This window comes from Mirounga leonina, unplaced genomic scaffold (genome assembly GCF_011800145.1).
Source record: "Mirounga leonina isolate KUSES-001 unplaced genomic scaffold, KU_Mleo_1.0 Mir_165, whole genome shotgun sequence".
Classification (NCBI taxonomy): Eukaryota; Metazoa; Chordata; class Mammalia; order Carnivora; family Phocidae; genus Mirounga; species Mirounga leonina.
In genome coordinates this window covers 37,975,783-37,989,282 of record NW_023270415.1, presented here as the reverse complement: position 1 = coordinate 37,989,282, position 13,500 = coordinate 37,975,783, and the positions used below count along the sequence as shown (strand labels likewise).

The 13,500-nt window shown below is 37.5% G+C and overlaps 1 pseudogene; it reads left to right on the top strand.

Annotated features, from left to right (window-relative positions):
* The first annotated feature begins 2,405 nt into the window (after positions 1-2,405).
* On the top strand, positions 2,406-2,524 carry LOC118015516 (annotated as a pseudogene).
* The last annotated feature ends 10,976 nt before the right edge of the window (positions 2,525-13,500 follow it).

The following is a 13,500-nucleotide window of genomic DNA, read 5'->3' as shown; positions in this document are numbered from 1 at the left end:
AGTCTAACTAGACCTGTTGCCTTTTTAAAGAGCAGATCTACATTTCCAAAGAACCAGATTTACTGCCTTTTCAATTTTTCAACTGTCATTCACATATTTGAATTTTCTATTTGTTTTGATTCAAATTTGATAATCTACATATTCTTAGAAAATTTTCTGTTCATTCTGTATTTCAATCAATTCTTTTAAATTCTTATGTTAATATATGCTCTCTGGTATATCCAGCCTCTTTTTATAGATAAAGGACTTTCCCAAAAAACATTTTTCTCTCCTCTAGGCAGACATGGCAATTTTTATTTGTTCATTCTGGTGGGTTGATATTGAAGACGTCCTATAAATATCAATTAACTCTGACAACACCCAGTAATTTTCTGACAAGATAGAATGGAAACCAAAGAAAACAGAGCAGGAGAGTAAATATAGCCTAAGAAGGTAACAGGAATAATGTTTTGTCAGTGCATTTTTTTTTAATCCTTTGCGTGTAAAGCCATCACAACATTAAAGAAATTAACCACACTTACTGCAAGGCCTAAAATGAAACTAGTAATACTGCATTCTATGATTAATATTCAGATTCAAATTCTTTTAATTAATATCTACACTGGAATTCCATGAAACCTTTAGATAATAAATTAGGCAAGAAAGAATTAATAGTTCAAATGTGTGGTTCCTAACATGGCTCCTTCTCCCTAGTGTTCCTGGTAGCATACCTCAGAATTACCTGGAGAGCTCATTTTTAAAAAAAGATTATTGGCTCTCATCCCCAGAGTTTCTGAGCAGTGAGTTTGGGATGGGGCCTGAGAATTTGCATTTCTTTTTTTTTTTTTAAAGATTTTATTTATTCATTTGAGACACAGAGATATATATAGAGAGAGCATGAGCAGTGGGAGAAGCAGAGGGAGAGGGAGAAGCGGACTCCCCGCTGAGCCAGGAGCCTGATGTGGGGCTCGATCCCAGGACCCTGGGATCATGACCTGAGCTGAAGGCAGACACTTAACCATCTGAGACACCCAGGTACCCCGAGAATTTGCATTTCTGACAAGCTTCCAGGTAATCCTGATGCTGCTGGTCCAGACCACACTTTGAGAGCCACTGTTCTAAAGTCATAGGAGTTTGATGGGGTAAATAGTCACCAAAGACTTCCTCACCCAGTGTCCCTTGAAGTTCATTGTGCCCACGTGCCTGGGCTCTAGCCTGTGGGTTGCAAGTGAAACAGATGTTTGTGCAATATCTGGAACATGTCCTTAAAAAGAGCAAGCCTTCCCTTTCCACTTCCTCCTTCCAACCGGCTGGAATGCAGCCATGATGGTGATTGGTTTTTGACTCTGAAAAGATGCAAAGTGTCCTGGGGATAACAGAGCCCAAAACACTATCAAATCATTTTGTCTATCCTGATTATGACCTGAACTACTTTGTGAAAGAAACGATCTCTTATCTTGTTCAAGCCACTGGCACGTGGGACCTAATGACTACAACCTAGACTGACGCTAACAAACACACAGATATTTTGCTGTTCCAAAATCAGCTTTCAGCACATCAGCCAGAGTAATACTTTTAACTCTTAAATCAGACCTCTTCACTCCTCCACTCAAAATCCTTAATGGGTCCTCATTCCAGAATAAAAGCCAAGGTCATTGTACTGGTCCATACACTATATGATCATCAGCAACCCTCTCCCCTACCCCCAACCTCCACAATCTCCTCCTTTTATGCTTGCTCATTCTGTTCTACCTCTGTGGCTTCCTACCTATTTATGGCCCACCTGTCAGCCATACTTCTACAATACTCTCTTCCTCACTCCCTTCATATCTCACTGGCACCTCCTCACTGAGACCTTCCCCAACTACTCTTACTTAAAATGGTATCAACAAACTTCTTCCCTCCCCTGGTCATTCCTCTTTATCCCTTCCCTGTTCTATTTTTCTCCATAGCACCTATCACCCTCTGACACAATGTATATTTTCTTTATTTATGTTACTTAATATCTGTCCCCTTCAACTAGAACGTAATTCCAAAAATTTAGGCACAGGTATTGGATTTAGTAAGTAGTTGCTGAATTAAGGCAATTATGAGGTTGTTTTCTTTTTTTAATGTGCTAATAAATCTAGAGGGTTACATTTAGAGTTTTTCTTGGGAATTCCTTTTAGAATCTTTCTAATGTTAAATAATTATTTCATTCTTGGGGAAATTCTATCTCTTCTTAATGTTTTATACTCTCATTATGTTGCTATATTTAATTTACTAATAATTTATTTAGGACTCTTCATAAATGAGTTTTGGCCTCTGGTTTTCTTTTAATGCCATTCTTGTACAGTTTATATATTGGTATTATACTAGCCTTATTGAATGAGTTAAAAGGTTCTTTGTTCTGTGTCCCAGAACCCATACATAACCTGGCACATATAGTAGGTGTTCAGTGGCAGTATCGTAGCCAATGAGGTTTATCCGAGGTGCGATTATTGCTAATTGAAACAAATAATTGTTTAATTAACAAATTCATGGCTATTGAAAGCATGCATGCATGAAAAAAATGATTTGTAGGGAGCAGCACTGCATGCTCAGAAGCAATTAAGTGTGTTGGTTGATAGCACTGAGTTGGGAACAGATTTATGTCAGAACTTCAGCTTTGCCACTACTAGTTTTGACATTCTTCATCTACTGACAAATTTGCATAATTAAAATAAACATAGCACATACTTGCTGAGATTGTTGGGAAGATTGAATGGCGACCTCTTTAAAGTGTTCACCATAGGACCTGACACATAGTATGAGTTCAGTAAATATTCAATGTTGTTATTATCTTGAGTTATTTTCCTTCAAAAAATTTATGGGAAGGGAAGTCCTTAGAGAATAAATATGTTTCAAATGAATGAGATCAGGCCAAGAATTATCCCTCAACTCAGCCCAAATAAAATGTTTGAACTCTGTCTTTTTTTAACATCTTCCCTTTAACCTTTCATTTTTGACCCACTGATCTGAGGACCATCCCTCACTCTTCACAAAGCTAGATTTCTCAACATGGGTTTCCAGAATGGACTCTATCAGGATCACCTGATGTGTATTGAAAAATTCAGATTCCAGTTCTTTACAATCTACTGAATGGGACTCTGAAGGGGTAGATCCTGTATGTATATGTAAAAAACTCCTTCAGTTACTACTAAGTACATTAATGTTTGAGAATGTTGAGTTTTGATTAATCACTCTTCAGATATTATGGCTAAATTGTCACACAATGATACAGGCCAGGGCTATCAGAAACAAAGATTTCTCAGGGCTCATCCGATTTCCTCACCACAAAATAACCACCCAAGCCTGAACTCACCATAGGTCTGTATACCACTCTGGAGAAACAGATACCATAGTTTACATGCTTATTCATATAAATGACAGCATCTAAGGATATACAGCTATAACCAAGCAAACAAACAAAAAGCCCTTCATCTGAGAAGATACAAATATGAGAAGTTTATAGGGGTGGGAGGGCTGATGGGGTATGTATGTATGTATGTATTTATTCATTCATTCATTCATTTATGTAAACTCTACACCAAATGTAGGGCTTTAACTCACAACCCTGAAATCAAGAGTCACATGCTCTACTGACTGAGTCAGCCAGGCACCTTGATTTTTCTGCTTTTTCTTTCTTTTTTGTTCCTCCTCAGCAATTCCTAAGACTCTTCATCTATCCTAACTGCTTATTAAGCACCTCTGATTAGGGGGAGGATAATGGAGTCCCCACTCCCCAGCCTGGTATGGTTTTATGTCCAATCTGTTTCCAAAGGCCAGTTTCTCTCTGCTCACAGTCTTCCTTTGATCTCCCCCATTATGTTGGTCAATTTATGTGACCTGTCTCTCTGAATAACCAGTTTCTAACTGAGGTCTTGCATTAAAGATATTGGCTGCTTCAGCCATAATAATACTTGACCTGATGGATGAATGGGACCTGGAAATTCCATGGCCCACAGTGGAAACCTCTGGATATTGACACAGCCATAGCCTCAAGTGAAGAGTAAGATCACTGTGTTATTTGTGGTATATTATCTGGTTCCCAGGCAAACTGCCCCATAGCATCTGCTCAACAGCAACATCTGTTCTTTCCAAACCTAGTTTTACCTGTTTCTGGCTTCCTCTTCTTCACAGTAGACCAAGCCACAGGGATTCCATAGAAATTCTGGTTGAGTCAAGCAGAGGATCAAATTTTCATTTAATAAGGGAAAGCTTAGAGGTATTGACAAAGAAATGTCAGAACCAGACCTCAGGTGAAATGGATTAGATTGGAAAAGGCAGAACAAGGGAATTTAAGCAAATCAGGAACTTATGATAAAAGTAGTAATGCGTTAGAGTAGTATAGCAAAAGAGAATTTTTTTTTTTTTTTTTAGAGATGACTAGGGAGAAATGTGAGTTTGAACACAGAGCCGAAACATGAAAGTCAGCTCATGAGGAGAAACGGCAGCAAGATACCAGCATTATTAGCTAAATGTCCAAACTGAGGTCAAGTGGCAGAGTGTCCCCTAGGCCAGAGAGGCCTGTTCCTTGGTGGTAATTGACAGGATCAAGAAGGATAATGTCAGGAAGCTCTAGCATCAGATATCAGGGGTGTTGCCTTAAGGATCTTGAAGCCCAAGGACAAAAACATCACAGTGAGTAGAATTCAGGGGAATGAAGCAGGGGCTCAGCTATAGGGAGTATAGGTAGCAAGGTTCACGTGGTAAAGGCAACAGGACAGATAAGATGGAACACCGCATACCCCCTTGAAGGGCCTGTTTGATCTTAAATTGGAGTGTGGGGCAAAACCCATGGGGAGATTTGAATGACCCAGCTACAAAGATTTGGCCTACAAAATGTCTTTCTCTAATAATTATATAAAAGTAAGTCCTATAAAGACAAGCATAGGGATGCAAATCCAAAAAACTAGTTGAGTACTTGACTCAGATAGTTTATAATAGTCCTAATCTAGAAATCTTTGGATAAATATATGACATTTGATTGGGAATATTGGGATCATATTGGAAAACATTCAAAGTTATTAGTGTTATTTTTCCTGGAGCTTCAGCTTCTCTTCTGTGAAGTGTTCAATACATCTTCACAAGTTTGTTATAAGCATCAAATAAAACCCATGCCTATGAAAGACCTTATTATCTAGAGGTAGGTTATTATAATGATTTTTGTATGTAATAGATACAGAAGTAGATATTGTGGAATGTCCTTTTGGTGAAATGGTAAGGAAAAGTGAGGAGGAACTAAATCAGCTGGTCTGGACAATTTATCTTGAATGGGTAGATGGTAATTCACAAAAGGGTACTAATAATTGTCAGAGATGGCAGCCAAAGCTAAGGTTCATGGAAGGTGCTTCAAGTTTAAGGACAATAACTGAGGCCAGTTTATACAGAGGAAAACTTCCCAAGAGGCTGGAGCTGGTATCAGGAATAAATTAGAAAGCAAACACAAGATAGGTTAAAGTCTTGGTCAAGATAGGAACTGAGAACATTTGGAGGGTTTCAGGAACTACTTTTATGATGCCAGCTCTGTGGTTCTGGACAATTCTCTAGATTTATGAGGCCCTAGATATTCAGACATGCAATATAATGAACACCATCCTGGTTGTTCCAAGATGGTACTGCCTTATACTTATTGTTCCAACAGAATTATCAATAGGATTCATTTTCACTCTCAAATGTTTTCTGGAAAAAGTGGAATGAGTGGACAATTGAGAGCAGAGATAGAAGAGAGAACACCAAAAATGACTGCAAAGGGAGAAAGGAATGCAGGTGTAGCAGGGAAAACCCCAACTCACTGCTTTGGATTTAAGAAATGTTGGGTGATGTCTTAGGCCTTAATGGCAATACTTTACCTTACGCATGTATTTTCTAGGGTAGAACAAATATTTCCTTCTCATTCCCCTTGATATGCTGCTTTTGGAAGTTTCCCAATCAGCATCAAATAGGGGACTAAAAGGTTTGAGAATAAGCAGTACTTTAATATAATTTAAAAACTTAAGAGTTCTTCTTTTTTTTTTTTTTAATGTAGCACTATATTTTTTTACATTGTCCTTTCAGAGGCAATACTGTACAGTGGTTCTGACAGCTCATTCTTACTGCCCGAGTATAGAGTGAATTTGTCTGCAATGTTACCTCCTTCCAGAGGCACTTAATAGAGATTTTTCACTATTGGGGGGGGGGGTCAGAGAAAACCAGAACAGTAAAAGCAAAGAATGGATTGGGCAGGGTTAGGGAAACTGCATTTGCAATGGGAGCAAGAGTCCAGGATATGAAAATAGGCTGGAGAGCTGTATGAGGTTGATACAGAAGGTGATGTAGAAATGATTAACCTGAATCAAAGGCAAATAGATACTGTAAGCTGCAGTATGTCACATAGTGTGAGGTCTTGTACTTTGTTCAATAATTTATTTCTCACTTGGATAAGGGCACAGATATCTAAGCCACTTATTTTTTCCCCAATCTTATTTTAGTCCTTTGCTTGTGCTTGGCTTTGTATAATTCAGATTTTGTTAATGTGGTCCTTGGGGTTCACTCTGCCCACCTCCCAGATCCCTGTGGGATCCACTACCTTGTCCTGGCACAACTTCAGACACTGGGGCTACATCTCAGTGCCCTCCAGCTTTGACCCTATCTATCTTACACAGAAGAACATCAGATGTAAGTGTGTGATCCTGCAGCAGTATGGGAAGATATTTAAAATTAATATTTGGTAGAGGAATGCCTTAATTTCTTCCAGGGACACGGTTATTTATTTAGTCTCTCATTTAATTCCATGGGTGAGTCACAGATTCTCTGGCCAGTTGTTTCATGCATTCCCTGAGGAAATGACTCTCAAGCACAGTCCTAGCATCTGAAAAGCCCTGCTGTGTGAAGACAGGGTATTTAAATGCAACCCTGGTACACGGCACATGAAGAGGATGTACCCAGAGATGGAGCCCCAAACAACTTGGAGATCCCTCTCTTCTGTTCTTGTAATTCCTAACAGGCAACATTCCTCATTTGCTGGACAATTTATAGGAAATCAAAAGCTTAGGGATGGTTATCCATTTTGAGGGGCTTGACAAAGAGCTTTCAGGCAGGTAGTGAAGGAGGTTGGAGAGAGAATGTTCTACTATAGCCCATTACTAGAGAACTTCATGAATCTAGGAAAATCCTTTTCATCTTTTATCCAATTGTGTTTCTTTGACAACCCTATTTTTTTTTTTTTTTTTTTAAAGAACAGGGCAGATGAGGAAACAGAATCAGAAAGTTCTGCCACAGGCCATGTAACTTAAATAGGTTGTGTTGCTTAACTAAATTACCCATTTAAAGAGAGATCCAGGATCTCTGAATACTACATTTAACATTTGTTAGAACTTGCCTGTTTTAGTGCATAATCTCATAGACTCTCTTTATTTGCTATTATCTAGATTTCACCATGCAGTTCTGGTTATTCCCATCTGAATAGATGATTTACATACCTATCTTCAATATGAAGACATGTGATTTTGTCACCTTAATTCCAATGGCCTCCCCTGACTCAGCTGGAGAAAATCAATACTGGAAATAAAGATGATCCCTAAAATATTGGTGTGTCTGCTATGGACAGTGGCTGAATCAAATTGGTTCTCCTTCCCTTCATTCTGGCTGTCAGTGACATTAGACATTAAAGTCTTGATTTCAATTTTCAGGTAATTAAAAGTCACACTCCCCAGCTGCCTTTGAGATTATGATACTCCTAACTTCTAATTAGTGCTCTTAACCTTTGGTAAGAACAAAGGAGAGGGCTTTGTAATTTGCCTTGCCAAAGTTTCATCCTAGAGCCACTGCATTTACTTCTGCTCTAACTTAAGAATGGCAGATCAAGCTTTATGTTCATGTTCAACATGCTACCAAGGTAATTTCCCTTAGGGAGGACACTGGGTCTTATGGCATATATGATTTCCCTGTCACATAGAGCATCATGAGTTAATGATATTGAGTTAATGAATACAATCATATATTAAATATATAATTATATTCACTATATTACTTTACTGATATGATTTTAGTTGGATAAATAATTGAATAACTCATTTTTATTATTTAAACCTTGAGTAGGGTTCAGTTCACTGCTGGAGGAGAGAGGTTTGGAGCCATGGATTATATGTAGTAAGCTTCAAGCTCTTTTGATTCTAGTGTGATTTTGGCCCTGATTCATCCATTTTGACAGCCCAGAATATATTTTTCGACTACATAATATATGCAATACATTGTATTAGATGTTAGTGAGCATACAAGAAAATAAGGTGTGTTCTTCAGGATTTAAAGGAATGCTAATCAGGAATGTTAATCCAGGTGAATGATACCTATAAATAAGTAGTTATCAAACTTTGGTTTCATAGAAATGGCCTAAAAAATGTTTAAAGTGTCCAGGTTCCATCTGCAAAACTTTTCATTTAGTAGATCTGTGTTTCAGACTAGAAATATGTACTTTAAACAAACGCTCTGATAATTCTGAGAGATGATGACATAGGGTCCATTGTTTAAGAAACATTGCTCTACACTCTAATTTAAACTTCAAAGGCAGGATTCTAATTGCTCCAAACTACTAAAACCAAGCTTATGGACTGCAGTGGATGGTGGAAAATATCCTAGTCCATCTCTAGATGGACAGTGGGCCTTCTGATCTTACTCTTGAGAATTGGATTGAAGAACAACAGGGTATTTGGAGCTCTGACAACCTGATCTACAAGATTATGATGGAAATACTTCAAATACCTAAACCTATAAATGATAGATAAAATACAATAAATTTTAATGTGTAGCTGACTTTGCCAGAATATTAATAGAAATCCACTGTTGCTAGAAATAGAGACAAAAGAAAAAGGTAAAGTAATAAGCAAGTAGTCTGATAATGCTTCAGCTCTGGGAGGAAAGGGTAACATATAGGCATTTCCTATGTGAGGCCATAAGTTGGAGCTGAGACCTCGAATAAAGCAGGATTTTTAGTAATCCACTGACTCAGGAAAATGACTAGGAATACTGTCCCTACCCACACACTGGGTAAAAAAATGTCTCATGAAAAATTGATAGCCAGGGCTGTGAGTCTTATGGGTTTGGGATCTCATTTTGTATTATTCATGTAATTCTGGAGTTCTCAAGCCAAAAAATGAATAAAAGAGTATGGATGACTGGCAGAAGAAAACACAAAATCACTCAGGAGGAACCCTTGCCTCATTCAAGACATAAAAATTTCCTAAAGTAAAAAACAAGCACCAATAAACACAAGATTACAACCAAAATTTACATAATACATGAGCAATAATCAATCATGAATTAAAACTCAGAAGATGAGGGGCGCCTGGGTGGCTCAGATGGTTAAGCGTCTGCCTTCGGCTCAGGTCATGATCCCAGGGTCCTGGGATCGAGTCCCACATCAGGCTCCCTGCTAGGCGGGGAGCCTGCTTCTCCCTCTGCTGCTGCCTCTCTCTATCTCTCTCTCTCACTCTCATGAATAAATAAAACAAACAAACAAACAAAAAAATTTAAAAAAACCCCAGAAGATGAAACACATGAGATTAAGCACCTAGGAACTTGAGATAATAGAATGACAATCATACATAAAATACAAAGTAAGTTTTAAGTGATTAAAGGATTTAGAAGAGAGAACACTTTAGAGAGTGAAACCAGGTAGAAGTTTAAAAGGAAAGAATGTGGTTGAAATTTAAACTGTGGGGGCGCCTGGATGGCTCAGTTGGTTAAGCGACTGCGTTCGGCTCAGGTCTTGATCCTGGAGTCCCGGGATCGAGTCCCGCATCCGGTTCCCTGCTTGGCAGGGAGTCTGCTTCTCCCTCTGACCCTCCCCCCCTCTTGTGCTCTCTCTCTTTCATTCTCTCTCTCAAATAAATAAATAAAATCTTAAAAAAAAAAAGAAATTTAAACCGTAATGATGGTTTAAATAGCATACAAGCAATATAGCTACAGAGCAGTTAGTAAACTGAGGGAGGGTTCTGAGGAAACTACCCATGATGCAGGACAGAAAGTAAAAGATTGAAAAAATGAATGAGAAGTTAAGAGGGGGCACCTGGGTGGCTCAGGCTTCAGTGCTTTCGGCTCTGGTCATGAGCCCGGTGTCCTGGGATCAATTCATGCATCGAGCTCCCTGCTCGGCAGGGAATCTTCTTCTCCCTCTCCCACTCCCCCTGCTTGTGGTCTCTCTCTCTTGCTGTCTCCCTCTGTGTCAAATAAATAAATAAAATCTTAAAAAAAGGGGCACCTGTGTGGCTCAGCCGTTAAGCATCTGCCTTTGGCTCAGGTCATGATCCCAGGGTCCTGGGATCAAGCCCTGTGTCAGGCTCCCTGTTCCATGGGAAGCCTGCTTCTCCCTCTCCCACTCCCCCTGCTTGTGTTCCCTCTCTCACTGTGTCTCTTTTTGTCAAATAAATAAATAAAATATTTTTTAAAAATCTTAAAAAAAAATAGAAGTTAAGAAACAGGGGCGCCAGGGTGGCTCAGTAAGTTATACCTCTGACTCTTGATCTCAGCTTAGGTATTGATCTCAGGGCCCTGAGTTCAGGTCCTGTGTTGAGCTCCACACTGGGCATGGAGCCTACTTAAAAAAATCAATAAATAAGAAACAGAAGGATATAATATAGGAAAAAGTCAATATTTACATAACATTTGTTCTAGAAGGAGAGAATAATATTTAAAGGTATAGTACCTATGGATTTTCCAGATTTGATGAAACTCACAAATCTTAAGTTTGAAAAAACATAAAAAGTTTCAAGCAAGAGGAATTTTTTAGAAATCCAAATCAAGTGATTCCCTGGGAAAATTTTGGAACTTCCTTTAGGAAAAAAGAAGTCTCAAAAGCAACTGTAGATAAGAAACAAATTACACAGAAACATTTATGATTGGAACAGACTTTTTGGCAGCAATAAAAAGAGCCAGAAAACATTACAGGAATATCTTCTAAGTATTCAGTAAGAATAAATTTCAAGTTAGTATAAACCCAGCTTAACCATCATTCAAGAGTGAGAAGGAAATAAAGGCATTTTCAAACCACTACTGAAAGAATTGACCGCTAACAAAACTATTAGTCAGAAAGTAGGACGTTGAACTCAGAACAAAGAAGGCGGACGCAGGAGGAAATGTTGAAAAATAATAAAATAGTGTATATATGGATCAATCTAAATAAGGATTGACTAAATATGAAATAAGCCAGACAGAGAAAGACAAATACCATATGATTTCATTCATGTGGAATATAAAAAACAAAACAAATGAATAAACAAAAAGCATAATCAGACCTATAAATAAAGAGAAAAACTGGATGGTTGTCAGAGGGAAGGCGGTAGGGGTAGGGACAAAATGAGTGAAAGGGAGTGGGGGACACAGGCTTCAAGTTATGGAATGAAGATGTCATGGGAATAAAAAGCAAAGCATAGGGAATATAGTCAATGATATTGTAATAACATTGTATGGTGATAGATGGGAGCTATATTTGTGGTGAGCATAATATGTATGTTGTACACTTGAAACTAATGTAACATTGTATGTCAACTCTATTCAAATTAAAACAATGAAAAAAAAAGAATTGACTAAATAAAGGAAAAAGAATTACTAATATAGCAGAGTAGATATAAATAAAATAGAATCAAAGTATTGAAAATAATTTGGAATATGGAGACGATTGGTGATCAGAGGTAAAGAATCCTAAGGTCCCTGTACTATTTGTGAGGAGGATGGAGTCTGATCAATTTCAGACATTGTTAAGTCAAATATTCATTTTAAGTATTTAAAGGTAAAGAGTAAAAAAAAAAAAAGTAAAAGAAAAAAGAAATACACTGTGTAAGTTCATAAAGGGCAAAATGTAAAAAAAAACATGTTCTATTCAATAGAAGGTAAGAAAGGATAAAAAAATAATGATAAATAGAAATAGATAGAAATCATAAAAAAGAAATCTAAACATATAAATAATCCTTACTACTATAAACAGACTAGAAATAGCAGCTCAAAAAAAGACTTTCTCATATTTAAAAAACTTAAGCCAGCTATATCCTAGAAATGACAGAAAGCCTGAAAGCCTAAATGATACAACAAACAAAAGCATTATTAGAGATAAAGAGCCATTACACAACCTCAAAATAAACAATTCACCATAAAAAAGAAAATAAACTTGAACCTATAGACTCTTAACAGAGTACTAAAATATATGTAAGTAAAAAATGTTAGAATTACAAAGAAACTTTGACAAATCACCAATTACGATTGGCGATTTTAACCTGTATTTTTTTTTTTCTCCTACTTCTTCTTCTTCTTCCTCTATGTTAGAAAAGCAAATGTGGCAAAATATTAACAACTCCTAGATCTGGGTGCTGGGGACATGGTATTTATTATATTATTTTCTGTGCCTTACCATAAGTTTAAAACATCTCAAAAAATATTACTGGGCCTACAAGTGTGAATAAATCAAAGACAGTAAGCCCATAACTTTTATGCAGAGTGAGGTCAGATTTCACAGGTCCGGGCGCCTGGGTGGCTCAGTTGGTTAAGCGACTGCCTTCGGCTCAGGTCATGATCCTGGAGTCCCTGGATCGAGTCCTGCGTCAGGCTCCCTGCTTGGCAGGGAGTCTGCTTCTCCCTCTGACCCTCCCCCCTCTCATGTGCTTGCTCTCTCTCATTCTCTCTCTCAAATAAATAAATAAAAAAATCTTAAAAAAAAAAAAAAAGATTTCACAGGTCCAAAGTATCCCTGATCAGCATAGTCTTGAATTCTTAATCTTAAAAACCATGTACATTTAAAAAAATCAATATGCAAGTATGGCATAATCATTTTTTTTTTACCAATCAATCTGTGCTCTTGGTAGCTATTCTAGGAAGTCAAACCATCATCCTTTGTATAGAAGATATAAAAATCTATAACTTTTTAAATGTACAGAAAATTTTCCTTTTAAATGTAAAAGTCTGATTGCTGAGGGTAGGATCCCATTTATAATTGTGTCAAAAACCATAAGATACCTAGGAATTAACCTAAACAAAGATATAAAGGATCTGTAGGCTGAAAACTATAAAACACTTATGAAAGAAATTGAGGAAGACACAAAGAAATGGAAAAACATTCCATGCTCATGGATCAGAAGAACAAATATTGTTAAAATGTCTATGCTACCCAGAGCAATCTACACATTCAGTGCAATCCTTATCAAAATACCATCAACATTTTTCAGAGCTGTAACAATCTTTTTTTTAATGTTATGTTAATTACCATACATTACATCATTAGTTTTTGATGTAGTGTTCCATGATTCATTGTTTGTGTATAACACCCAGTGCTCCATTCAGTACATGCCCTCTTTAATACCCATCACCAGGCTAACTCATCCCCCAACCCCCCTCCCCTCTAGAACCCTCAGTTTGTTTCTCAGAGTCCATAGTCTCTCATGATTAATCTCCCCCTCTGATTCCCCCCCTTCATTTTTCCCTTCCTGCTTTCTTCTTCTTCTTCTTCTTCTTCTTCTTCTTCTTCTTCTTCTTCTT